General features: G+C 40.2%; 1 protein-coding gene across 46 annotated transcripts in view; it reads left to right on the top strand.

Annotated features, from left to right (window-relative positions):
- RIMS1 (regulating synaptic membrane exocytosis 1) overlaps positions 1 to 27,654 on the top strand; it is a 330,044-nt gene that overhangs the window by 72,907 nt on the left and 229,483 nt on the right. The window lies entirely within an intron of this gene.

The following is a 27,654-nucleotide window of genomic DNA, read 5'->3' as shown; positions in this document are numbered from 1 at the left end:
ATTCCAACTACATTTGAATAAAAAACTATTAATAGTTCAGTTTTTTAATATTTAAAAATAATAGGCCAGGCTTTGAGTCCCTTCCCGGTTTTGGAAACTTACTACCATATATACTCGGCTATAAGTTGAGAAATGTATGCCCCAAAGTTGACCCTCAAATCCTGGGTTGACTTATATATGGGTCAGTACACTAATACACATTAGAAAGGTCCTGAACCAAGCACTGCCTGATGCCCCACTCTTCTCCACACTTCAAGTCTTGAGGCAGGATGGTGTGTGTGTGTGTGTGTGTGTATTCCCAATCTTATTTTAAAGCCTTCTTTTCCCATCAAGGAAACACCCCATTTAACTCCCTTTCCTCCCCAATCCTATTTTCAAACCTCTCCTCCAGCATCTGGGAAGTGATGTAAGGTAGTCAGGAGAGGCGCAGAATAGGAGAAGGAGGAGGGGAAGGGGGGATGCAAGTGGTGCTTCCCTTTTCCATTTTTGTTATAATCCCCTATGTTTTACCTTTGATATCCATGTGTCATATCAAAATCCACGATTTTGACCCTGAAACCTTCCCTCGACTTACACATGAGGTCGACTTGTGCACAAGTATATATGGTAGATACCCTTGGGCAAGTCACACTCTTTCAGCCTCAGAGGAATCCTCAATAGAAATCTTGCAATGATCTTGCCATCATACATTCTCTTCAGGGTCACCATAAGTCTGAAATTAAATGAAACAACAACAAAAGTGGTTTTTACCAAAGTTACAGATGGAGGGATTATTCTTTCAAAGAGCTTTGAAAGGAAGCTAGAGCCACATATGTGACATATCCATCATGCTATTTTACAAGTCAAGGATCTTTCATTCTCCAACTAAGAACAAATTCATTCACTTATGAGGATTTTTTTAGTGTGCTTCTCTGCATTCATGGTAGGCAGGAAGATTCCATTAAGCTAGTTTATTTGAAGAGAACATTTATAATTGCCTTCAGTCTCAAGGCCAAAGAATGGAAGGATATTCATCTACTTGGAAAATATTCATAAATGTACAAAATTAGAAGATTGCAGAGATAATACAAGGCATCCGTTTATTTTTAGCTAGTTTGCTTATGCAGATTTTTTTATAAAATGTCATTGTTTCAGGTTTAAATAGATAAATTTTCCCTTTGTAGGATTTTAAAAAAAGCAGTTTTGTATGTCTATTCCGAAGTAAGCCCCACTGATTCACATGGGATACTCTTCCATATAGGTGAGCATAATATTGCAATCTTGGAGTCTTGAGTGCCTTGATTCTCCAGTTCTAAAACTATAGAACTGATGTTGTTCTAAGAGTAAAGGGGGCTTCTTCTCAAATTAATTCAATCTTCACAGCCCATTTATTTGCATCTCTAAAATGCCTCGGGGTCCAGCCTTTTAAGAACTTTATTTGTTTTAAATATATCTACTCACTTTCTGTCCTGCAAGATTCAAAGCAAGCAGCAGTCTATCAGTAAAATGGTTGAAACAAGAGGCCTCTTCAGGCCATTCTGATTTTTTATAGGCTGAACTAAAAAGGAGGGAAGTCATTTAGCCCAGTCCAATATTCATATGTTTCTTTGGTCTCTTTTACAGATAAAGCAGGACATTCTTAATGAAATGGCTTCCTCTCTGTGGAGGTTTTCCCCACAATTTGGAACTATGAAAAAAATCAGGTGTAGAGGAAAGGTGGCCTTATGGTTTTGGGAGATTTTGGTAGGAAAGTTGACTTTTTAAAGATATGAAAGTAAGCCAGGGATTTGATTTTACTTTATACACAAACAAAGTACAGGTGAATACATAATACATTTGCTGTTGTCAGTTGTTATTACAGTGGGTAAGTATGTTTTTAATGCAATATATAGTTAATGCTACATTGTAAAATCATTTGAAATATACATGTATACAGCCATAAGGGAGAGTCATAAAGGTGATGTTATGGTTTGGATGTTGGAGACCGTGTTCAAATCCCTACTCGCCCATAGAAACTCATTAGGTGACTTTGGGCAGGTCCCACTCTTTCAGCCTCAGTGGGAGGCAAAGGCAACCCTCCTCTGGCAAATCCTGCCAAGAAAGCCCCATGATAGCTTAGGTTATGGTTGCCAGAAGTCGGAAATGAATTGAAGGCACATAACAACAACACAGACAAGTCATAAACAGAAAATGTTACCTTTATAAAAACATATCTCATGTAAACAGAAACAGATACCCTCACCATCAAAACAAATAACCAAAAACCTAAATAAATAACGCTGATAAAAAAAAACCCCAGCATGGTGATTATGAAGAGTCAGTTCTCTAATACTGTGCTTAATGAAATATTTCTTTCCAGCCTTCTTGCAAGCAAAGTTCTTTTTCCAACCACTGTAATCCAAATCTTTCATAATTTTAGGTTCTACAAAAATCTGTGCTAATATTATTAGGTGCTGTAGGGACACAGAAGTGTACAAACACATTTTTAAAAAAATCACTCTCAGCTTTGAAAATATTTGTAATCTGTATTTATGTATTTTCATTTGTGTATCCTTTTATGTAATTGTTGCATGTAGATGTATGTATTTTAAAGGTAAATAAAATATTTTTAAAAAAGAAAGAAAATGACTTCTCACCAGGTTCAACAGTTACAGCTATACTGAGAATACAGTAATGCAAAGTCCTTCAGAAAAATTGTGGCAAATACCTGCAACTTGAATGCATCATTTGCTAAGCCAAATGAAAGGCTACTAAAGCTATGTGAAAATGGTATCAGCACTCTTCAGCAGTGCATTGTAGAAACACTTTTAGTTGTTATTTCTGCAAAGATGCAGAAGAGGACTTTCAGCTAGCTATCAGTCCTACAAGACTTGAACCTCCCCCCCCCTTTTTTTTTTTTCTCAGCCCTTTCCAGTAACCCTGGAGGACAGAAGTCTTACTTAGAAGTTTCTAAACCTCTCGCTTTGCTACTGAATTTGCAGGAACAGTAAATAGCCAATGAATGAGAGCTGTTCTGCCAAATGCTCCCTTCCCTAAAGCCCATTACGTTTTACACAGATCAGAAGAAAATGAGAATAGAGCAGTCTCATATTTATTCAGAGATAAGTGCTACTATATTCAGTGGGTTTCAGTCTCAAACCAGGGTGTGTGGGAATGTAACCTGAATTTGTCCTTGAGCAAAGAGGTTTGCATGGAGGGAGGAGTTCCAGTCTTTTCCAGTCATAGAAGTTTATCGCACCGGGTTCTCGGCCCGGCCCGGCAGGAAACGGAAATGAGTGGGGGACGGATTTTACCGCACACACCCGTCCCTCATTCGTTCCATTCCCCCTCTCTTCCCTGCCCATTCCGTTCCAGAGGGAACGCTTTTTGAGAACTGTTCAGAACAGTTCTCAAAAATTTCCCCCTCTGGAACAGATTAAGAACGGAAGAGAGGGGGAACGGAATGAATGAGGGACGGGTGCGTGCGGTAAAATCCGTCCCCCACTCGTTCTGCACTCGTCCCTGCTCCTTCCGTTCCGTGCTCAAAACGGAACGGAAGGAGCCAATGCGATAAAGTTCATAGTCTGATTTTGGGAGCTACACAGGATCAGCCTTGGTTACTAATTGAATAGGAGGTCACAAATGAATAACCAGTGCTGTGGGCTATGTTTCAGGGGAACCTACTGGCAAAACCACCTTTGAGTATTACTTGCCTAAGAAAATCCTATGAAATTCATGGGGTCACCATAAGTCGACAGGCAACTTGAAGGCACATACACAAGCAGAACTGTTTTCTCATAGTCTGAGCGAACTGGATAATTGGGCACATGTGGAGGGGCGGGGGGAGACATAAGATTTCTGAGTTTTGGCCAACAACATAATGTACTACTGAAAGTGGATGGTATAAGGATCATTTAAAGTAGAAGAGTACAGTATCTATTAGTTTCCGGGCCCAGTACAAGGTGTTGGTTATCACCTTTAAAGAACTAAATGGCTGGGGTCCAAGCTATCTCTGGGACCGCCTTCTCCCCTACAACCTCCCCGCGCACTCCAGTCTTCTGGGAGAGGCCTACTTCAGCCACAAAAGTCTAAGCTCTTGGCTACCTCCCAGAGGGCATTTTCCATCATTGCCCCCAGACTGTGGAACAGCCTGCCGGATGAGATCCGTCTGCTTACATCCTTAGACAGCTTTAAAAAGGCTGTTAAGACAGATCTCTTCCGGCAGGCCTTTCCAGAATAACCAACCTGGCCTCAGGAAACTCCCATAAAGAGATACTGCTGCTCCCATTGATCACTGTTGTATTGATTATTGTTCTGTTGTTCTGTTGTATTGTTTTGTTGTTTGACCCTTCGGTCAGTTTTAACCTGTATGGTTTTAATTCTTAGTTAGATTTAATTCCTTTTTAAGGGGGGGAGGGTACTAGGGATTTGATATGTTGTATATTTTTAACTTGTTAGCTGCCCCGATTGTTCTCAGAGGGGCGGGATACAAATAAATATTATTATTATTATTATTATTATTATTATCTGGTTTTTATGCAGTCAGAGTACTGTGAACCTATGATAGTGAAACAGAAATATTTCCTCTGAAGCTTGTGGGAAGATACAAGGAAAAACCTATGTCTGTTGTTCCAAGAAACTCATTGAAACACAGCATATAGAGAGAACTCTATATACTTGATTACTGAAGCCTCTAAAGTTAGATCCTGCACATAAGGCTGTGATAGTAAACAGCCATTGAGACAAAAGCTCCACATGTGTAAGAAAGAGATAAGAAAGACTGATTACCGTCTTGACAGAGAGGCTGCCCATATCAGTCCTAAAGCCTTCACTTGAGGCAGGACTAGCAGCCCCTTGTGTATTTGTACAGATCTGGCATGCCTGAAGAAGACTCCTAGTGAAGGACTATCTTGTTATGCAAGTCTAAAAGGAGTATGCTCTATGCATTCTGGTCAGTGTGAGCCTCCAAATCCATAACATTCTAGTGAAATTACTAATTATAAAATAAATTTTTGAATAAAGTAATTACTGTTTTATCAGACAAAGATATGGCTATCCTCTGTCATGAATTTAAGATCTAGGCATTCACAATAATATATATCACGTTGTATTTTATTTCAGTGTTATCTTTCATCATATTGTCTGAACTATCTAAAATAAGGATCACCCTAAATTATTTTAAAATATATTTTATACTTATATTGGTGGAGTAGGTCATATTTTAGATTAGTGATGCAAACGTGTGTGAATTAGTGGCTGACATTCTTTTTGCATACAGTTTTGTCTCTGACTTTCTCCATTTTATTTCATCTTATTTTATAAGAATGCTCACATCTCCAGTCTGGATTTCCACTGGATAGCACTGGATAGCAGAAGAAATCAAGGTCTGAATTATTATTTTGACAAAGATAAACAAAAACTGTCAGACTGGAAGCTTGCTTTACTAGCACACATTCCAAATTGAAATGTTCTGTAAATACATTTAATGAGCTATAAAGCAGACTTCTGTGCCTTAAAAATTGCTTGCTTCCAGCATGATGTTCTCAATCTGTAAATACAATACCATTGTACATATTTAGAACAATTGCAGAATCAAATTAGCAGATTGGGCAGTGAAGTGATGTGAAGGAGGTGTTACTGCGTGATTGCTCAGATGCAGAAATAAATGTGTTTTTAACATATTGCAGAAATACAAGGTTTCCCCCTCACCCTCAGAGCCTTCCTACCTTTTTTATTCTGCCTCTCTCTTTCTCATCAGCTGAATCTTGTCTTCCATCCGGCCACACACAGCATTGGGAAAGAATGTCACTTTTTGAATTTCCATCAGTGTGAAAGGAGCATAGCATCTGTCAGGCACTAGTATAATTCTTTGTGTACTTTGCCCTATCTTAGTCTTGTAATATTGTGAACTAGGAAGGAAATGCTCTAAACTGTTTGATAGCTTGTGAGGCAAAGTAGAAACATAGTCAGAAATGTAGGCAAGGTCTTTACAGTAAAGATGACATTCCCTATCTCTTGACTTTGCAAACCTAATATAGTCAAAAAAGAATTTCTTTCTTAAGTGTTTTGAAATGATACAGAGGTCTATTTGACACTATACAATTACAGTACAAATTAAGACTCCTTTATCTAAAATTCCAAAATCCAAAATACTAAATTTAAAAAAAATCCATAACTTTTTTCCATAGTGACACCTTCCCTTTTTTATGAGTTAGTGTACACAGACTTTGTTTTATGCACGGAATTATTTAAAATATTGTATAAAATTACCTTCAGGCTATGTGTGCAAGATGTATATGTAACATAAATGAATTTTCTGTTTAGACTTGGTTCCCATCTCCAAGAGATCTCATTATGTACGTATATGCAATAGAGGTGTTCCAAAATTCCCCCAAACACGCTTCTGATTCCAAGCATTTCAGACAAGGGAGACCCAACCTGTACTGTACTCTGATTCCACTTGAACTGTCTCCCATGAAATCCTGAGACTGGCTGGGCATTTAATATTCCCAGCCAGAGACAAACTGCAAATCCCAGGATTCCATAAGATGCAGCCTTGGCAGCTGATGTGGAATCATAACTGTGTAGTGTGGCAGAGCCCTAAATGTACACAACTGTTTGGAGGGATTGTGATTAGATTGATAGAAGAATATAACAGTAGCATGAAGACATGATGGGACAAAGACCACATCCTCCAATCGGCTCCCTAACCATAGAGGCAACTCCACTCAAGGGGATGTCATTTCTCAGATAATTTCCCCCCCTGCTATCTCAGAGGAATCCCATACTCACATAATCCTGGGACCTAAGATATATGCCGCTAAATTTTGTTGTTGTTTTTGTTGTTGTGTACCTTCAAGTCATTTCTGACTTATCATAGGGTTTTCTTGGCAAGACTGATTCAGAGGAGGTTTGTCATTGTCTTTCCCTCCGGCTAGGAGCATGTGATTTGCTCAAGGTCACCCAGTGGGTTTCACGGCTATGGTGGGAATCGAACCCTGGTCTCCAGAGTCATAGTTCCACTCAAACCATTACACCACAATGGCTCTCATGCCACCACATAGCTGCCATATCAAATGTGTAGTCTATCCAGGAGGGGGTAAGAAAATGAAACACACCACCCACATGTAGAAAATATAAAAATGGCAGAAAAATGATAGACATGCCCAGAGCATTCACAGAATCTCCACAGGTGCTCACCAATTTGTAACTGTGCTGACAAATGTCCCCACATAGAAAGACCCAATGGACACTGCCAGCACACCCTGCCGCATCACCCCAGGATCTATCAATGCTAATAGCAAACCAGCAACACCCCTGGCACTGAGAATCCCTCATCATTCCTACAAGCAGGGGGTGGAATCCCAGTATAGTTTTTTCAGTGGTTATAGGAAATGGAGTTGGCATGTGAGAGGAAAGGAGGAGATAAGCCACATTTCTGATCCTCCAAAGCCACGGTCAGATCTGGGAAACATTTTGGCTATCAGTTGTTGGACTGCAACTCCCATTAGGCCTAGCCAGTATAGGCAGTGGTCAGAGAGGTTGAGAGTTTTAATTTAAAACCTGTGAAGGACCATGTATTCTCCACCCCTGTTACAAAACCATTCTTTCTGAGTACTGGAATATGACATTGGAAGCAGGCCAATGTATTTGGAGAAGAACGGGTGCTGATGACAGAAGCCAAGCACAGCAATTACTCTCTGTAATGCCAGATTGGTGGAACAGATAGGGCCAGGCAGAAAAAGCATTCTTTGAGAGGATAACTGAAGTGTCCGAACATCCTGAATGGGTAATAATCGGGGAGGAGAGGGGTTCTCCAACTAGCCTGCTGATTGCTGGAAGAAGTACATGGCAAATTGCAGACCACACAAAGTCTTTGGCATATACTAAGGCCATTTTATATATGTAATTTTATGTTTCAATGGAAGGACCTAGCTATTTTAGACTCTGTTCTAAGCTGGATGAACAGATGGAGCAACTGAAGGTGGGTGGCATCTTGAGGGGAAAAGACAGTTATGAAATAAGCATTCATGATCCTAAAAGAAAGAACAACAACATTCAGACGACAGCTTTTTAGAACATCAGAGTACAATCATCTCGTAATAATTAGCAAGGGTAGCTCTATGGAGAGAAGAGCTGAGAAATGGGAGAGAGGGGGAAAGTTCAAGAGGGCTTCCACTTGCTGGAAGCATAATTATAAACCAGGCATACGCAAAGGGAAGCGGGAGGCCTCATTGCCGAACTCTGGCATGACTTCAAAGACTGATCTTCGTACTGATCTCAAAAACCAAAAAGGGGAAGGGGGGAAACTGGATAGGAAAAGGAGCTGGGTGGAAGAGGTCTGGTGAAGCAATGAGTACACAACACAAGTTTCATAGGCATGCAAAATTGGGATAACCAGCCACAAGCTGAGTTTCAATGAGCAAAGGACAAGTGGAGAATGATGTCACTGCTTGTGGTTACAGTACATGTTGCCAATGAGGGAGAGAAATTGGCTTCCAAGAACGAACTTCCCCCAAGGCTGAGTCATTACATAAGATCACACCCATCTGTTAAAATCAAAGGGAGTCCCACCCCTCAGCATATAGGACACCGTGATAGTGGCCATGTCAGTGGTGTGGTGGGTCAGCAAGTAGTTTTTAAAGTCCTTGAATGTTAGGAAAAAAAACTATCTTATTTGGGTCTTAGGACACAGCACCTGGTATAGCAAATAAGATAGCTTTAAAATTTGGACTAAAACCTGGAGTGATATGGAAGCCACCAGTTACCACTGGGTGGAACTGTGATTAAGGAGTATATATGCTATCCAAGCCCCAGTTTCTTCCTTGCTTTGAGTTCCACCATGGTCAGAGAATAGCAAACAGTTTTTCCTCAGCCTAAGTTCTACCTGTCTCTGGTCTGTGTCCTATATTTTACTTCTTATTGCCAATTAGTAATGATGGCAAACTTCAGAAGTAAGACAGTGGGAGGTTAAAATAAGAATCTCCCTTCTTGAGCTCAAGTCTTTCCTACCTCCGTAAAGTTTAAGACTGAATTAATAATGTGCTGGCAACTTCCACCTGACAGATGCTTCTTCACAACCACATTTTACAGGGAATTCTGGTTTAATATACCTCTGCTACAAGATGCAAAAATTACTGGATGATACCATTCCCATAGATCTGGAGGTCTTCATAGGCCTGTCAGAATCTGTTGAAATTGCATAGGCTAACAGATCCTAGTGCTCCCAATCAAAGGGCATTGGTTTCCCCTCTTTAATGACTCTTTTTGTGGTAACAAAATAAAAATGGAAGAAATGAAGGAGAAAAAATACAGGTGAGCTGTAAAAAGAAGATAATGGCACTTCTGGATAGAGTGCTGTACTGTTTACAATGGAAAGACATTATACAGAGTTGTTCCTACTGGGGGAGAAAAATGAGGGCACTGTCCTTCCTGCCCCCTCCAATTTTACTTCAGCCACAAAATTTATAGTATTGCAGTAATTTAAACCTTTTTAAATTAAATTTAAATTAAATTAAATTAAATTAGCATTGCAGTAAATTTAAACCTGAGCATTTAGAAATACAGTTTAGGCATCCAAAGGGCAGGCAAAGTTATCAAAGGAATGTGAACACAACAAATGTAAAAGTTCTAGGAATTTATAATTATCAATATCTCACTCCCTGCAGTGCTAGAAATTTGGGGACTGATGGAACATTTCATTAGGAGCAAGATTTGTCCTTTTGGGAGCAATAACTTCATACACACACACACACACGCGCACACACACACGTTATCTACAAATGTAGTGTGTTTCTGTTTCATGGCAATGCTGAGGGTTTTATGGAGGCCTCACATAGAAGCTATACTGCTGCAGCTACCGAGAAGAGGAAGGGGGTGAATGTGAGATCATAAGAACCATCAGACCAAAGGCCTGATGAGTCTAGCATTGTGTTCACACAATGGCATGAGAAGCCCATAAAAAGGACATGAATACAACAGCAACCTTGAGCTCATGCTTCCCAGCAAAATGACATTACAGAGGCATGCTGCTTTAGTATTTAAGGGGGTTTATACTAAACATGATTGGTAGCTATTGATACCCTTGGTCACCATGAATTTGCCCAATTCTCTTTAACACTATCTGTGTTGGGTGATGTGGGTATTCTGTTGGTATGATAGCTGCTAAGCCCAGGTTGTCACATATTTTTGATGGTGATCTAATGAACAGAAAAATAACTATCTGAATCAATGGTTGGAAACTTTACTTTTTGGTTAACAGCTTCTCAAATGCCTCAGCCAACAAGGTGATAGCTATGTTGTCTGGGGCATTTGGGGAGGGACAGTAAAAAAATAAATCCTGCAAGCCCACACATTATCTACTACAGCAAGTTGAAATAGTACCTGCAGAAACCAAAGTCTGGAAAAGAGTTTCTCTTTAAAATAAGAAAAGAAATCAAATAGCATATTTCTGTATAAGAACTGGATATATGTACACAAGACTGTTCATGAAGTGGCTGGCCTAACAGAGAAATGGTCGAATTAGTAAGTTAACTGTAGACATAATGGGTGCAGAACTGGGGGATGCTGGATAATAGTAGAGGTACTCAACAGAACCATCCCTGGAACAGTGTTCAGGCAGCTAGCACATGGCACAATGTCGGCATCTGATGCGTTGTGTTTTTCAGGATCCTCATGGGAATGGAATGCAGGCAGCCATGACGTGGGCCATGCTGGGCTTTCTCAAAACTGACTCTAATGAGGTGTTTTCCCATTAGCTTTGAGCTTGCTGGGCTGCTGACTATTCCTTTACAATTACTCCTCTGCTATTGTTCTCCATGTGTAAAGATTTCTGTTTTGTGACTCATAAGTGGTCTCCAGTAGACGTGACTACTTTGTGAAATGCTTAAAAATAGATTTTAAAGGAAATAAAAGTCATTCTATCAAATGATCTGCAGTGTAAAAAAAGGACCAGGCACTTGTTTTAAATGTTCTCTCAGCAGGTTTGTGCAAAACCATCCAACGTTTTGTTAAGCAGTTTCTGGGGGTGAAAAGAAAGAAAGGAAAATGGTGTTTATTTACAGCTGGGTAGCATACAATTTATGATATTCCTAAAAAGATTATATCAAACTGAAACAACCACAAACTATGAGGATATGTGTGTGTTTTAAAGAAATTGGCTTTTATGTGTCTTTTATTTCAAAGTTTTAAAAATATAGATACAATTCACCATCTGATAACTCTATAATACTTAAAGCAGAGTTGGGCAACACTATGTCCTATAGTTTAGATATAGTATTATTTACTGTTATTTACTTCAAGTCATTTCCAACTTATGGAAGCCCAAAGGTGAACCTAACATGGAATTTTCTTGGCAAAATTTGTCCACAGGGTCCCATCCCGCCTTTGCCTTCCTCAGAGAATGTGCCTTGCCCAAAATCATCCAGTAGGTTTTCATGGCTGAGTCAGGATTTGAACCCTGGTCTCCAGAGTCATAGTCCAATATTGTATTATTCCATTATTCACGTCAGAGTTTTGAAAGATGTGGCAGTCTTGCCATCATTGCAAGACCAAAATATTACAGAGCAATACAGTATTGAAAGAAGGCATCAAGCCTGGTTCAAGGCTGAGATAAAGAACAAAAGGGATACTTTGAATTGTTCTTTTTGCATGTGCAAGTGGTGAGGGAGGGGAAATTTATTAAAGGAAAAGGGCTGTGGAAAAATGTCAGGTGGAGTACCTCACCCATATGTAATTTTGATGGGCTGAAATTTCCATGTGTGTGGATTCTCTTTTATTGATGTATGTCTTCTAGGGTTTATTCTTCTTCCCTGGTTCCAAGATGTTGTTGTCCTATTTTCTGAGAGTGATCCAAGTGACAATTCTAGATTTCTACAAATACCTTTCAATTTCTTCCTTTGCTTTACATTTGAAACATGATTTAGTAAGGAAACTACATGAGCATAGCATCAATCAATCAACACAGGAGAAACATTGCTCATATAGCAAGATTGTCCAAGCTAAACTATCTCAGGGTTTTCTGGACTCCGGCACACGTAACTGCTATATTTCTGTACCAAGGTAAACCTGAACATCCACCTACTGAGTAGATACATCCAGGATTTGGAGCCTTTTTTTTTTTTTTTAAATATAGCTTCCAGAATCCCACAGGCAGCACACTTGGTGGCCATTTTGGCAGAGGGTTCTTAGAGTTATAATCCAAAAAGTAATGTAAACTCTTCACTCACTGATCTCATCTAATCCTTGATCTAATATGCTGACCTTCTGACAGAGATTGCACAGATATATTGGTCTCAGGAGAGAGAGAGAAAAAAGTGTGAGTGTGTGTGTGGGGGGGATATAGAGAGAGCACATATGGGACTGTATTCATTGTTAAGACCCGCCCTGCCTTCCTCTGATCATTGGGAAAGCTTATGCAGATTCAGGAATCTCCATATCTGCATATATGCCCCCAGTGTGTGGATGGCAAAGGAAAAGGACAGATTTTTTTTTAATGTGCAGAACTTTTTCAAGGTGTGAAGTGCCATGATCTACCGTAATACCTCTGAGATTCATAAATCAGCAGACACCTGGTGATCATTCCATGATTGTTCCCTTTCAGTGTCAACATAGGGCCCAGTTTTCAAAATTAGTTGTGTTGCCTGCAGAGTTGAATTTTCCTGTGCAATTAGGGACCTTTGATCACAATGTGACCATGAGTCAACAATGTGTTTTTTTTTAAAGTTGCTTTAATAGAACCATAGTTGTCACAAATAATAGCTGCATTTTATTCTGCAGTACTTATACTCTGCTGAAGTCTCATATCTAGTTCTAGGCACCACACTTTAAGAAGGATATAAAAATACTGATTCAGGTAAAGCAGTAGAGATGTCTAAGGTATTGAGAACAGATCCCATGAAGAAAGACTGAATGAAAGATGGCATGCTTTGCATGGAGAAGAGAAGATTAGTGCAAAGGATATTGTAGCCATAGTTGTGACAAATAATAGCTGTGTTTCAAATAGTTGAAAGTCTGTCCCATACAAAGACTGTTCTATGCTGTTCAACAAGGTAGGACTAGATTTAATAGGATGAAGTTACAAGATAGGAAGGTTTCATTCAGGGGAGGAGCCTCAAACCTATGGGCCAGATTTGGCCCATGGAGCATTCAGAGAGTCTAGGTCTACCCATCTTTCCTGAAGGCCTTCCTGAAGGAGAGTCCTCGATAACACTAAACAATGGATGGAGATAGGGAAGATGGCCTTTTCTACTCTCAGCTGATGGATCCATGGGCAGAAAGCTCCACCTGGTGCTTTAGCCAGGAATCTAATGACATCAGGTGATGTCTACCAATATATAACACAGAGAATGCTGCAGCTCTTCCACGAGAAAATGGTTCTCATCCTGGTTTTATCATAACATTTCATTAATGGAATCAAGTACTTGAAGGCTCAGTGTGCTCTTTCAAATTATCTTTCTTTAGAGTCTAAACAGGAATCTGTGGGAGATGTTCTAAGTCAGGAATTTAATCAGGAGATTTCAATGAGATGCTCTACACACCTTCAGTTCTCTTCTCACGCTTGTAGTTTAATACTAAATTGTCAAACTGGATGGTGCATAATTACTATGCAACCCAATCCAATGCATCTTTATATACTGCCCATGGTGTTCAATGGAGCTCATAAGTCTGAAGTCTTTGTTCCCCCTTTTCACCTCTACCTGCTTCTTTCAATCTTATTTTTCATGAATTTGCATCTCTTTGTAGTCATCTACATTTCACAGTAGGTAGGGGAATTTAGCCCTTCTTGTCCAGCTGTCATTCTGTTCACTAATACGTGCCCCGTGGTGTTCATTTGCTTACTACTAGAGATGATTTGAATGTTGTCAGCAGATACTGCTACTTAACTGAAGCTTTATTCCTTTCAACCTTGATGATGTTCAAGAATTTCACATTAAGACTGAAAGTATGCTCTGGTGCCTTGCAATGCTGCAGTTGCTTGGATGCCTTGGGAAATACTGCAGTGGAAAAAAAAAACCTTTAGTGTTGAAGTAATTTGGGAAATGAGACTTGCATTAGGAAATCTCCAAAATATAGTTCATTTAAAAACATTTTAATAAGATGCATTAATCTATTGAATAAATACACTGGTGTGCACTTGGAATCCCAAGGTGTTGGATGGAGGAAAGGTATTGCATGGGTGGGATATCAGTAAATCAATCTTCAAGAAATGTCTACATCAAGCAGTGTCCTAGGGCTGTACAGTCCAGATAAATTCAGAGCCCAATTAGATGATTCAGATCTGAGTTTGATTCAGTCTGGATTGATCCGGGCCCTGAATCTGAAACAAGATTTGGAAATACAGAACATTGGTTTCCCCACATTGACCTACATTGAGAAAACAAAAATGGCTATATATATATATTTAATTCTTCACACATCCACATAACATTGGGAGAGAGTAAATCCTAAAAAGGGGATAAACCCAACAGAATTTCATGCAGGCTACTCCCTGGATAGTTGAGCTATGCATCTCTAGATTTTGCAGTTTTTCAGACAAAAGACTTTCTAGAAAGCAGATGGCTTCACTATTTATGTTGCTTTTGTTTTGGCACTGTCTCTGTATAAAGTCAATCATCTAAGTATGTGAAAGTTTTACTAGGATAAGATATAATAAAGACTATGATATTCAAACCTTACTTGAGAGAAGATGCTTTTAATTTATTCTACCAACAGTCCAACTGGTAGAATCCAATGAGGCAGCATAGGAAGTGGGGGGAAACATGATGAGATGATGTTTTACCATTACTCAAGATAAAATGATTTTTTTTTAAACTGACAAAACAAAAACTATGCTTCAGAGAAATTAATTCTGATGAGAATCAACAGCCATCCACCATCACAGATCATTCAGGAACGGCTGCTAACCAAATCTAGGAAATGACTGAAGAGAAGCCAGAGGAGATAGATGACAATTTAAGTTCAATAACTTCACATAATCTTTCCTCATAACTATTGTGACTGGAAAGAGCTGGTGAGATTCTTGTCTCAGAATGGGGAGTTGGGCTTTGTTCACTAAGAACGTTTTTGTCCCCCAGATTGCACAATAGAGTTGTGAGTGAGCAAAGCCCAATTCCTCTTTTCTCTTTAACACAATCTTGGCATTTTCCTCTTATGGTAATTTTAATACACTCCTACTACACCTTATTTGTAGCATCCAGATTTCTGGATTGGTCAAAAATCCTCTAGATTGTGTTATTCCACTTGGAAACTGAATTAGTTCAATCTAATTCCATCTGGATCTCTCAACATCATTCTAAATCAGACTGACTTGCTTCATTATTTAGGATATCACAAAATCAGTTGCACCATGCATCGTGCAACCTTTGGGATTCTGTAATCCCATACTCTTGGTCAAAATTTAAGGTGCAAGTGAAATATGATGGTATCATTGTCCATCTGTTCATTTTTGTAATGACATTTTACAAGTTGGCAACAGTTTCTTTATTAGCGACACTTGCCATAGAGCTAGAGCTATTCTGGTCACATGGGAATGTTGGAACCCAGAAAAGTCTGCCCAGCTATTGCCTGATTCTGCAGATTAATGTTTAAGACAGTCTTGGGACAGATGGGAGACTGGAGTTTGTGGGGAATTTACCCCCTTGTGACTCCACCTCATTTTTTCTGCCAACAAAATGACCATTGCTGGATATAAAATGTCTTCGGCCCGGTACAGACGGGCCCTTTGCGGTGTGCCCATGACATGCTAGGGTTGCTCGGGGGCGGGGCATGCACATGCCTCTCAACCCTAGAACGTCATGGGCACACTGCACTGCGCGGCTCCATGCAGATGGTGCATGCAGTGATGATGTGCCAGCAGCGTAGCATCCAAATGGTGCTACGCCACTGGCACATCATCGCACCATCACTGGCGCTTTGACGCGGTGCAAGTGTGCCGCAAAAAAAGGAGCTGCTTCCGCATGCTCCGTTCTTGCTGTGCAGCAGCGCCACGCAATTTAGTTGCTTTTTGGCACTCTGTACTGTGCCTTATTTAAGAACAGAGAGAATGAGAGTGAGAGAAATCAGTTAATAATAATAATAATATAGTTTATTTGTAACCCGCTTTTCCAAAATATTGATCAAAGCGGTAAACAATTATATATAAAAACATTCCAATAAAATCAATTAAAAACAGCATTAAAAACAACACAGTAATACTAACAACAAAAGGGCCAGATAGAAGGGGAAGTTGATATATACATTCCAGGGTCATCAGTTGTGAAAGAAGGAAGGTTTTCTGATATATATGACATGTCATGTATAAAAGCTGATAAAGATACCATCTAATTAAAATCCTGTTACCCAAAGTCCCTTGTTAACTGCAATATTATTATTAACTGCAATATTTTTGACTGATATAAAAATTAACTTTCTTGGACATTACGTACAACAGACACTGCCTTGAATCCCAATTTTGGGATTAATAATAATAATAATAATAATAATAATAATAGCTCCACAGCGACAAAAACAAATGAGATGAAGCTGGAATTCTTTGAATGGAGTCTGTGGTAGAAAATTGCAGGAAACTATAAAGCCTGGTCTATTTAGCTATTTATGAGCTTTCTTGAAGAGAAGATGCTTCACATAATCAACTCCATTCATTGATGCAGACAAGGCATTTGACAGAATAATGTGGAAATCTCTGAAAAATATATTGTGATATATATTGTCCAGAGAGTTAATGAAATGAGCTTTTAATGTTAGTTCTGAGTTTCTTATTGTATACTTGGAGTAGGATACAACGAATAACATAACTAGTTCTGTACAGGCAAGAGGGACTTTGGCTAGTATGTTTTCCACTTTGTATTGGAAAAACACAGAAAAGCTTCTGAAGCAATCTGTGTTACGGCCAAAGGGTTTGATGTTTAAAGGGTGGGGGGAGTAATAAAAATGCTACCATATATCTATCATGGAGGTGTTACAAACTGCCGCTTTGTGGCGGTCTCCCGGCTCTGCTATTTGCTCTGCGAGGGAGCCGCCGCAGCCAAACCGCGCGGCTCCCTTACGGAGCAAAAAAGAAGCTCCAAAATGGAGCTTCTTCTGGCGGTGCGCTAATGATGCCGCGAGGCGCCAATGGCGCACTCGCGATGTCATTAGTGCCACGCGACGTGCAGACGCACAGCGTTCGTTATGTCAAGATGGCAGCGGCCATGTGGAACGACCGCCGCCATTTGTTACGGACAGAGTCCGTAACAGGAATAGGGGTGTCTGGAAGAGACGCCCCTTTTTTAAACTGGAACGTCCTGAGGACGTCCCAAGTGGCGGTTTGTAACCCGCCTGTGTTGCTGACTGTGCCCTGAAAGAAACACTTTGGAACCCACCCTTTGTTTCATCTAAGATGTGTGTGTGTGGAGAGAGAGAGAGAGAGAGAGAGAGAGAAATGTGGCAGGGATGGCAACTACACTGTAGAAGTAATGCAGCTTGACACCATTTTAACTGTCATGTCCCCATCCCTGCAGAATCCTGAGATATGTAGTTTTGTGAGGCACCAGCATGCTTTGGCAGAGAAGGCAAACGACCCTATAAAACTACAAATCCCATGGGATGGAATGGTGGTGGAGTGGTTTTCAAGTGATGTCAAACTGCATTATTTCTACAGTGTAGATGTACCATTACACCAGTGCTGGTCAAAGTGAAGGTCTGTGGAATGGTGAAGGTTCATGAGCCACCAGCTACTGGAACATATGGATAGTTTCCAGGAAGGAAAGAAATACTGGTAATGATATGACACAAATATGTAAACATTCTCAGACTCACTGAGGGGAAAAATGCTGGTTGCCCCAGGGAGGTTGAGAAGCACTGAATTAGATTGCAATGCCAAACATGTTTCCTGTGGTGAAGGCCCTATTAGACACAGTAGAACTTACCTTTGAGTAAACACTGAGAGGATGTCACAGCAAAGTGAACTTGTTTCTTTTAGAAAGGGGCAATTGTGCCTTTCTAAAATAAAGTTCAGAGAGGGAGTTTACAATGTGTCTCTGAAGTCTGAGTACATGCAAGATGGGAAGAAAGTGGTTCTAAACGGGAAAGGGAAAATAAAGATAAAAGTGTTTCAATAGGGGTCATATTAAGGTATAAAGCAGTCATGTGAAAATGATAAAGACACAAAACCAATAACAGATGAGAGAGGCAAAGCTTCATTTATATTTCAGTATACCTGGATCATCTAGTACAGGCAGAGAAAATTGATTACTCCCCACCCCCAAAAACCTTCTCTGTTCTGCAAAAGTATCCTGAGAAATGGTCCATATTCTAAAGGAGACCATTGCAGATAAGGAGGAGATATCTAGGGCATATAATAGTCTTTAGCTTTCTGTGCTAAAAAAAGGCTGCTGTTGATTTATTTAGGTTGTTGTAACACAGAGAGACCTGCAGTCCTTGTGACCCATCAGGTTTAATGCAGGCCCAAACCAACATGTGGTGATGTGTGTGCTTTTTGTTCCTATCTAGGATTACAAGAACAGGAGGATTGTCAAGCCCCTGGCAAGGCTCTGTAGGTTTGGTGATTGCATTTGGCTTGGTGGGCCCCATGGGTTGTTCTATTGGAACCACAACAAATACTGAAAATGCAAATCCTGATAAAGTAGGGAATATTTTTAGGTATTGGAACTAAGCACTCAGCAGAATGCATTATTCCAGACTGGAACTATTAATTCCATAACTCTCAGCTGAAATCGTATCCTCTTCAATCATTGGGACCCCACGACAAAGGGAGCAGTATGAAGTGCTTCGGTTGAGTTTCTCAGTCACTCCACCTCACCACTCCCTGCTCATTTGTTCAACCTTCTGGGCCCATCGAGCATATTCAATTCTCACTTATCTATTCTGAGTCTACTCCCTTCGTTTTCACTATTTTGAGTTCCAGTTCTCTATCTTGTACACTCTAGCATTAACATTGTTGGTGTCTCTATTGATGCCTCTGGGTACCTCTCACTGCTGAGAAGTACTGCTATGTAGGATTGGCCTATTTCAGTTTCCCCGATCCAGGTAGTATGGTCCTTTAAAAATTCTGATTCATTCCAATACTTTGCCACTTATTTTTCTTTTCAGTATCTCTGAAATTTAAGTAGTTTTTTTTGTTTTGTTTTTGTTTTTGTTTTATCTCTTGTGCCTAGGCTCTTGTCATTCTAGATGCCTGTCGCTGTGTGACTCTGTATCGGTTTAATGCAAATCATACCCCTACCAGAAGTAGACACTTATCATGCTGAAATCAGAACAAATACTTGAAGGTTAAAACTGTGATTTATGGGTAAGCAGATGGGGCCTGGGGGAGGAATTCAAACTGAATGAAACATGGGATTTTTAGGTACTGGGAGTTCATATAACAAGACATTCCAACATTTCAACTCCCCAAAGATATTGTCTTATTTAGACTTGAAGAGTTAATGCAGAGCAAAAAGAATTCACGCTGTTTACATGCAACAGCAGCAATTTCATTGTGATGTTACATTGAACAATTACTATATGAGACATATTCCAATGTAAACTACAAAGCTGAAAGGGAACTGAAGTATATTTGCATCTAAAATGCAATTGTCATAAATTACACCTACACTTTTCCTTAAAAGAGAGGGAGAACATACCTGTATATGGGAGTGTAGCAGAGCTATGTGGGACATCATTTGCAATAACAAGTGCTCTATTTGTGTCAAGAATTCTAAAGCCTTTTCATGAGCTTAATTAAGGAACCTTTTTTTGACAGTGGGGACAAGCTAATTGGCAGCTTTAAACAAAAAGAAGAAGAAGAAAGTGCTCTGTGGAAATTGGGTATTGCAAACAGCTTGCTTTACTAACCTGCCAACAGCTGAAATGTATAAATAGGAAACATAATCCTGAAATACTTATTATTTGATTTGGTTTTTTGTTTGTTTGTACTTTCCCTAAAATAGGCTGGAGAATTGTTCCATGTGGACATTAAGGTGCTGCGCTGCTTCCACCATATTATGCAAGACTTTTCTGATATCTAAATCAGCGAGAGGAAAAGATTATGTTAATTTTGGATACTTATTATAATACACTGGATTTAAAAATCTTATCTGTAGATTTTGGAGTGAGGTGTGGGAATTCCAGGCTTCAAAGTAGCAAGTTACAAATGGCTAATTGTAATTCCTTTCACCAACAATGACAGTATAATTACACTGTTGTAAGGTAATAAAGGACATATTTCCTCCTTTTGCAATTTAACTAACTTTTTAATTACTCTTAAAATAACAAGAATATGGCCTTGCTAAATGGTGGAGAAATATCATAGTTTGAGTGCTGGTTGCCTCTGTGGGTCATGCTGCTACATTGTGCTCTGTTGTGCATGATTCTCCATGCAAGACAGCAGGGATATTGTAATGATAATACCCATCCAGTGCATAGAGCCAGAGCTTAAAAACTGGCACAATGAAAATTTGCATGATATTATTACTCAGGCCTCAGTTAATGTCTGTGTGTATGCTCAGAGTATGTCCTAAAAGTGAGGTCTGAGGTCCAAAGTACACTGCAGAAACAATCCATTTAGGGAATTCTGTGAACTATACTTTTGTGAGACATTTAGCCTTCTCTGGTGCCACAATAAACTAGTTAGAATATGTAGGAAAAGAATGTATGAGTGATTGGCAAGTAGTAGCCTTGCAGGTATTGTTGGACTCCAACTCCCATGATCTCACGATTGTCTGTGTTGACTAGGGCTGATGTGGGATGCAGTCCACACATTGCTCATGCCTGGAACAGATAAAGCAGCCCTTGAGAAGTATTTCTTCACCACCGGGGAAGTGAAGAAGAGGGAGAGGAAGGAGGGAAATCCCTCAACAGCCTGTAAAGTTTACTGTTCAGGATGATGGAAGTCGTATAGAAATACATCTGGAAGAATCTTCTTCAGAGAATGGTTTACAGCAGTGCTTCTCAAGATTGTGGTATCTGGGCTGATGCTTGTCTGTGAGCCACTGACCATGGAGAATTTCCAGGAGGGTGACTAAAATGGTGAAGGGTCTGGAAACCATGTCCTATGAGGAACGACTTAGGGAGCTGGGGATGTTTAGCCTGGAGAAGAGAAGGTTAAGAGGTGATATGATAGCCCTGTTTAAATATTTGAAGGGATGTCACATTGAGGAAGGAGCAAGCTTTTTTTTCTGCTGCTCCAGAGAGTAGGACCCGGAGCAATGGATGCAAGCTACAGGAAAAGAGATTCCACCTCAACATTAGGAGGAACGCAGTAAGGGCTGTTTGACAGTGGAACACATTCCCTCGGAGTGTAGTGGAGTCTCCTTCCTTAGAGGTCTTTAAACAGAGGCAGGGTGGCCATCTGTTGGGGATGCTTTGACTGAGATTTCCTGCATGGCAGAATGGGGTTGGACTGGATGGCTCTTGCAGTCTCTTCAAACTCTATGATTCTATGATTCCAACCAATGGACACAAATATGGTATAAGTCTCTGGAACTTCAGTGCCTGAGCAACACTGATCTGGAACTCCCTGAGCGGAACATCTCAAAGAAACAGCTTCAGTTCCAGCTGGGGTTTATATTCCTTTGGGGTAGTAAAACCATTTTAAAGTTTAAAGTTTAAGTTTTAATCCAGTCTTGGCATGGTCTGAAGCAGGGTTGTGGGGAGAGGAGATAAGGCTGCAATAGTGAGTGCAGATAATACTGCATTCTCTTTTTCATTCTCTTTTACCTCTGCACCCCACAAATGCCAGTTACACTCATCTTCTCCTGCATTCATTAGTTCCTCTTTCCTCAAAACTTCTGGTCAAAGTCTTCTTCTTCCCTTTTGGCTCTCTTTCTCCTCACTGTTCTCCTTTTCTCACACCCACAACTTCTGGCTGGATGTTTTCTCCTTTCCTAGAGTCGAGTTGGAAGAGACCCCAAGGGCCATAGGAACACGAGTCAAAGCATTCCCAACAGATTGTAATCCAGTTTCTGTTTAACAACCTCCAAAGAAGGAGTATGTTATATTGTCAAACAGCTCTGAGGATCAGAAAATTCCTCCTGAGATTTAGGTGGAATCTCTTTTCCTCTCGTCTGCATCCATTGCTCCTTGTCCTAGTCTCTGGAGCAGTGGATGCAAGCATGTTCCTTCATCGATATGAGATCCATTCAAATATTTAAGTATGACCATCATGTCTCCTGTTAACCTTCTTTTCATCAGGGTAAACATCCCACTCATATGTGTGTGTGTGTGTTTATAATGTGTGCTGATGCTTATTATGTCATGCATAATGATACCACCAGGGCTGTCCCTAGGCCTCAGGGTTTTGGCCCTAAAATCTCAGGTCCCGGAATGATCCTGAGCTGGCAACTGTATGTCAGTGGTCTGACTTAATGTAAAGCCACTACCTATGACGTGAGAGAAGTCTTTGCTTTGCAGCTAACTTTCTTCAGAGTGCTGGAATACTCCACAAAGAGCACGATTGGAACTGCTGTTTCACATATGCATCTGAAGGAAGGTAAATGCTCTTGGCTTACAATGTGCTAAACAGATGCTAGGTATCAGATGGTAAGACAGGGTGAGCAGCATAGATATGACAAAGCACAGTGGCCTGTAGAGCAGAGCAGAGCTGCTGGAATTGTAGCAAACATATGGTGGTTATAATCAGGACATGTGCAAAGCGGGAAAAGAATTCACACCAGGAGGCACAATGGGGCCAGGAAGAGTCATAGCTATAAAAAAAGAAACGAAGAAGAAAAGGAAAAGGCTACATTCATGCTTCAGGTAAAACAAATAGTGTTGATGTTTTATATTTCTAGTTACGTAAGATCTAGTGTTTACAGTATGCCTTGACCCCCAAACTGAATTTATATAGCCTGGGTAAAGTCACTTTGAATAGTACCATCTAGTTCACCTTCCTTTTATACAGTTTGTATTTATTCCAGGCATATATGACCCCCCCCCCCCGCCCCTGAACACAATGTAGATGTATTTACCTCATTTTTATATGTCACTTTCCTTTCTCTTGGAGGGCAAGTAAATACAGTTTGGAAATAGACAACTGTAAGAGACAGGGGGAAACAAAAAATGTGGATTGCACAAGCTCTTTTAACAATGGCTTTTTTTGTAGGATCTCTTTTGATTTAGTAAACTTTCTGCAATTTTGTTCATGAACTTCATCTTCAGTTGTGATATACTTTTATTTATAATCATATGAACAATTTTTTGCACCCACTGAACCTATATGCCAGAGTAGGGAAGCTGTGGCTGTCTACATATTGTTGCACTCCAGCTCCTAAAATATTTGACCATTGGCTATATGGTACTAGCTAGAACTGATAGGTGTTAAAGTCCAACAGTAGTCCAAATCCCATTGTTAGTCTTAATTAGTGTAGAACCATTTAATCATTTGGGTGTATCCACACATCAACTCACAATTGAACCATTGATTGAATAGGCCTACTTTACTTGAGACTAATTAATAGAATTCCAGCCAATATCAGGAGAGCCAGAAATTTCCCATTCCTGCTATGGGGGGCAAAACTAGATGATACCATAGATATGTATTGGCCATTAAAATCAGCAGGCACATATCTTGGTGTATCAAGTCCATGCAGAGAAGCAGACACAGAAACTACTTCCAGAGTTTTGACAAAGTCCAAACTAAAGACTATTCTAACATTAATATTGACAAGTATTTAATGGTTGAGGATATGCTGAGAATCAGGCTTAAAATGTAGAAATTACATTATTTGGAAACCAGTTCCCTCCACATTAGTATAGGTTTAAAACTGAGTGTGACAAAGTATTGAAGTAACTTCTGTTGCTCGAACAGCTTCAGCTCCAAAGAGCTTGCAATATGATGCCTTCATTGCTAAAGTGGGGAAGCATGTCCTTAGTGCCTCAGGCCAACTATGAGTGACCCTTGATCAGAATGGTCAGAAATAGAGTTGTCTCCAATGAGAGGTGAATGGATCACTACTTACACAACTAGTCTTCTTGCTTCTCTTCACTTTCCTCCTTGCATCCTCTGGTATACCCCACATCCACTACAGAGGGTTTCTCAGCCCACAGAAAGGCCATGGGAGAGCAGGAGGGAACTGCAGGGTGAAAGAGATATTCATTTTACTAAACGATTACCTTCTGCAAGTAGGAAGACAGTTAGGTATGACTTTTCCTGCCACTAAAAGGTACTAACTTGTAAAGATTGTGCTATAAGTGTGGGCAGTCGTATCTGAATTTAAACCTGCAGACAGATTTAAACCATGTTTGAGGGAATGGAAGATGAAGTTCAGCAAGCGGAGGTAGAGTTCTACTGACCATGCAGGGGGAGAAGTCAAGATATCTGCAGCCGGCCTTATCAGACTGGATGTTGTCTACCCATTGGGACTGATGAATGCCTCTACTTTCTCCTGTGGTTCCAGAGATCCTGGTATTTCACTAGAGTCTAGACTGTTTCACAGACTCAAAACCTGTCTTCCAGTTAAAGCCCAGTGTCCCAGTACTACAATTGCATTTCCGCCCTGTCATAAATATTTAAATACAAGTCTAATTGATATTGTTATAAATCGATGATAGGCCATATATGTTTATAGAGATGAAAAAATCTATATGGCTTTCATGATGATAAATCTTGTAAGGGGAAATAAATAATTGTACATATCCTTCAGGAAGACAACACTGTGTATTTTGGGAGATGTTCTTTTATTATAATCTCTTGGAAAAACTTGGAGCCCATGACTAAGCAAGCCTATCACCAAAGTGCTAAAGACAACTTTGCCTCCTGCATTAGGAGCAGACATGGGGTTAAGCATGTCCTAAAATAGTTGTTCTTCTGTTTCCTGCCTCTATACAAATTTACATTTATTAAGCTAAAATAGGTATAGCATCATTTTAATTTCAGATGAGTGGATACCTATATAGCAAAAACAGCTTCATGAGGACAGAAGGCTTTGAGGGTCCCTATAGTTTCAGAAGCACAAGAAAATACTTGAAATCCTAGACTTGAATTAATGGTGCTTACGTTAAGTGTTGTCTTACTATTCAGCAGTCAATTCAGAGGGTCTGCTCCAGCTGAGAAGGCTCTCAGGGGCTAATGGCCAGAACATTTTGATTATCAGGGGTTCTGATGTCATCTGCCACCCTTCCTTAGACTCTCCTGTTCACCCAGGGTTTAAGTACAATCTTTACAATAGTTGGAGGAAAATTGGATTTTCTCAGCAACAGTATGTTATTGTGAGCTATACCTTTGGCATTACAAAATACCTTCTTCCAATGGATTCGCTTAAGAGGCAAGGCTGTGAGGACTGTCAAGATGAGTGCCTGTGGTTCAATATTTCCCACTATATCACTGGCATTAACTATAATAGTGAACATTAATCACGCTGTGTGGAATGCAGACAGAAGGCCAAGCACATCCCAGCGAGAGAGTTGTGTGATTGCTGAGACTTTGGAATCCCCAGTGAAGGAACTTCAGCATGATTTGAAAATGCGTTAGAAGCATCAGTAATGGGCAATGGATATTTTTGGAAGATGGAAAATGGAAATGCTGTCATCAGAGGGTGAAGTCCCATTGACAATGAATTTACAGAAGATGATGATGAAGAAGGGGGAATTAAAAAACTGAAGCCAAGAAGGTTATCTGGGTCCGGACCATATGGCTCAGCTGCTATAACTATTTTTAAATGGAGCCAATGGCTGCTGCTGTTTATGTTCATTCGTCCTCCACTTGTTTGCAGCTGTTGGTTAACTGTGGCTCTGTAGCAGTGACAAAATGTTCACTCAGTGGTTTTGTCCTCATTCTCTTTATATTATAAATCACTGCCTCCTTGAAAAACTAATCAGGGCTCTCAATTCCCAGACATTCTGAATTTGAAGCACTCCTATTTTGTTAACACTGTTGTTTTCTATTCCTCAGGGGTGGGGACAGGCAGTGGGGTAGAGTTGGTGGCAGAACAACAGTTTAGCATTGATTGGTTGGTGAAGACAATGATGATTTCTTTTTAATCCTGATATATATTCCTTGAAGAAATTTTCCAACTGATGGGTGTTCAATTTTTTTTCCTTTTCCTTTTTTCCAACAGAGGTTGTTGGAAAAAGAAAATTAGGCTGCATCTGCACTGCAGAAATAATCCAATTATGCAATTCTGGGAATTGTAGTTTGATGTGGCACCAGAGGTCTCTGACGGAGATGGCTAAGTGTTTTAGAAAACTACAATTGCCAGGGTTCCATAGCATTGAGCCATGACAGTTAAAGTGGTGTCAAATTGGATTGTTTCTGCACTGCAGGTGCAGTCTTTGTAGTCTATGGCAGGATACAGGCTGCCCAAAAAGGACAGTCTCCTGCTGCCCTGGTTTGCTCTGTGGGGAAGCTGCAGCCTCCAGGCCACGGGGCTTCTCCGCGGAGCAAAAAGAACCCGTAAAAAGCGGGTTCTTCTTGCAGTGTGTTTGTGACGCCGCAATGCGCCACTGGTGCACTTTCAGTGTCACAAACGTGCCGGGATGTGCAGACGCTAAGCATGTATAGTGTGTATACAGGGCGCCACCATTTTGACGCCCCATCACGTGCTAGGGGTGAGGCCAGTATGGGCGGTGCGCCCTCAGCCAACCCCTAGCACATGACAGGGGCGCCCTATCGGCAGGTATGTATAGTGCCAATATTTGCTTTTAGTTGTTTTCTTCATTTTCACACCTTTTTTTCTAAATCTTAATGAAAGCAAACTCCTTGCTCAATATTTTAGTCTGTCTGTCTGTCTGTCTGTCTGTCTTTTGTCTGACTGTCTTTAAAATACCCTTGAATTTTAGTCTGCAAAACCTACTGCCAGACTTTAACCATTTTGTACTTTCAGGCTTCCATCTATAATTCTGTATGACTTTACCGTGTGAAACATATTCCCATATATCAGGAAATTCTGGTGGTTATAGCAGAGAACCTGTGTCCAAAGAGATTTCTGGATTGGTTGGATGATGGGTGGTGTGCAGGTGGCATAGATCATGGAGTTAATATGGTAGAAGATTAGCAAAGAGTCTTTGTTGTGCCTATTATGTGACAGTGAGGTCAGCAAATACTTAGTATGCTTCTAAGATCTTATTTTGACATGTTGTCTTCTGTAGTTATTTCAAGTGATGAGGACTCTGTTGAGAGAGGACTCAGAGAGAAAGAGATTATCATACTACACTATTAAAGCATTGTTATTGCACTTTAACTGCTCTGGCTGCCTCCTGTTGCATTGTGGAGTTTGTAGTTCAGTGTGGCCTAAGACCTCTCTGGCTGAATATTCTAAATGCTCCTCCCTAAACCGCAAACCTCAGAATGCAACAGGGGGCAGCCAGAGCAATTGAAGTGGAATAGCAATGCTTTAAGAAGGTAGTGTGATAACCTCTTAAGTGTGGAATCTTTGTTCATCTGCTACAGTAAATTTGCTGGCACCTTGAACAATTAAATTGCTCATATTTGTTCAAAAACTGATGTCACAGTTATCACATAGTTTGGAGAAGTTTGCAGTTGATGGGCAAAGTCAATAGTACTCTTGAAGTTAGGGGTCATCAGCATGCTAATATCATTTGTTTCTGGTTCTGCTTTTGCTGGAGTTAGTGAGGCTGTGCAGATGCTGAAATGGTTCATGGATGTTGTAATTAGCTGAATGAAGGCCAAATAATTGAAGCTGAAGCCTGACAAGATGGGAAGTGTATGGTCTGATACCTCCCAGGTTTGAGAATAGGGCAAGCAACCTGTCCTTGATGAGG

Source organism: Sceloporus occidentalis, unplaced genomic scaffold, assembly GCF_023333645.1.
Source record: "Sceloporus occidentalis isolate IW3139 unplaced genomic scaffold, rSceOcc1.0.p SCAF_6, whole genome shotgun sequence".
Classification (NCBI taxonomy): domain Eukaryota; kingdom Metazoa; phylum Chordata; class Lepidosauria; order Squamata; family Phrynosomatidae; genus Sceloporus; species Sceloporus occidentalis.
The sequence above is the reverse complement of the archived record's forward strand: the minus strand, read 5'-3'. Positions and strand labels throughout refer to the sequence as shown.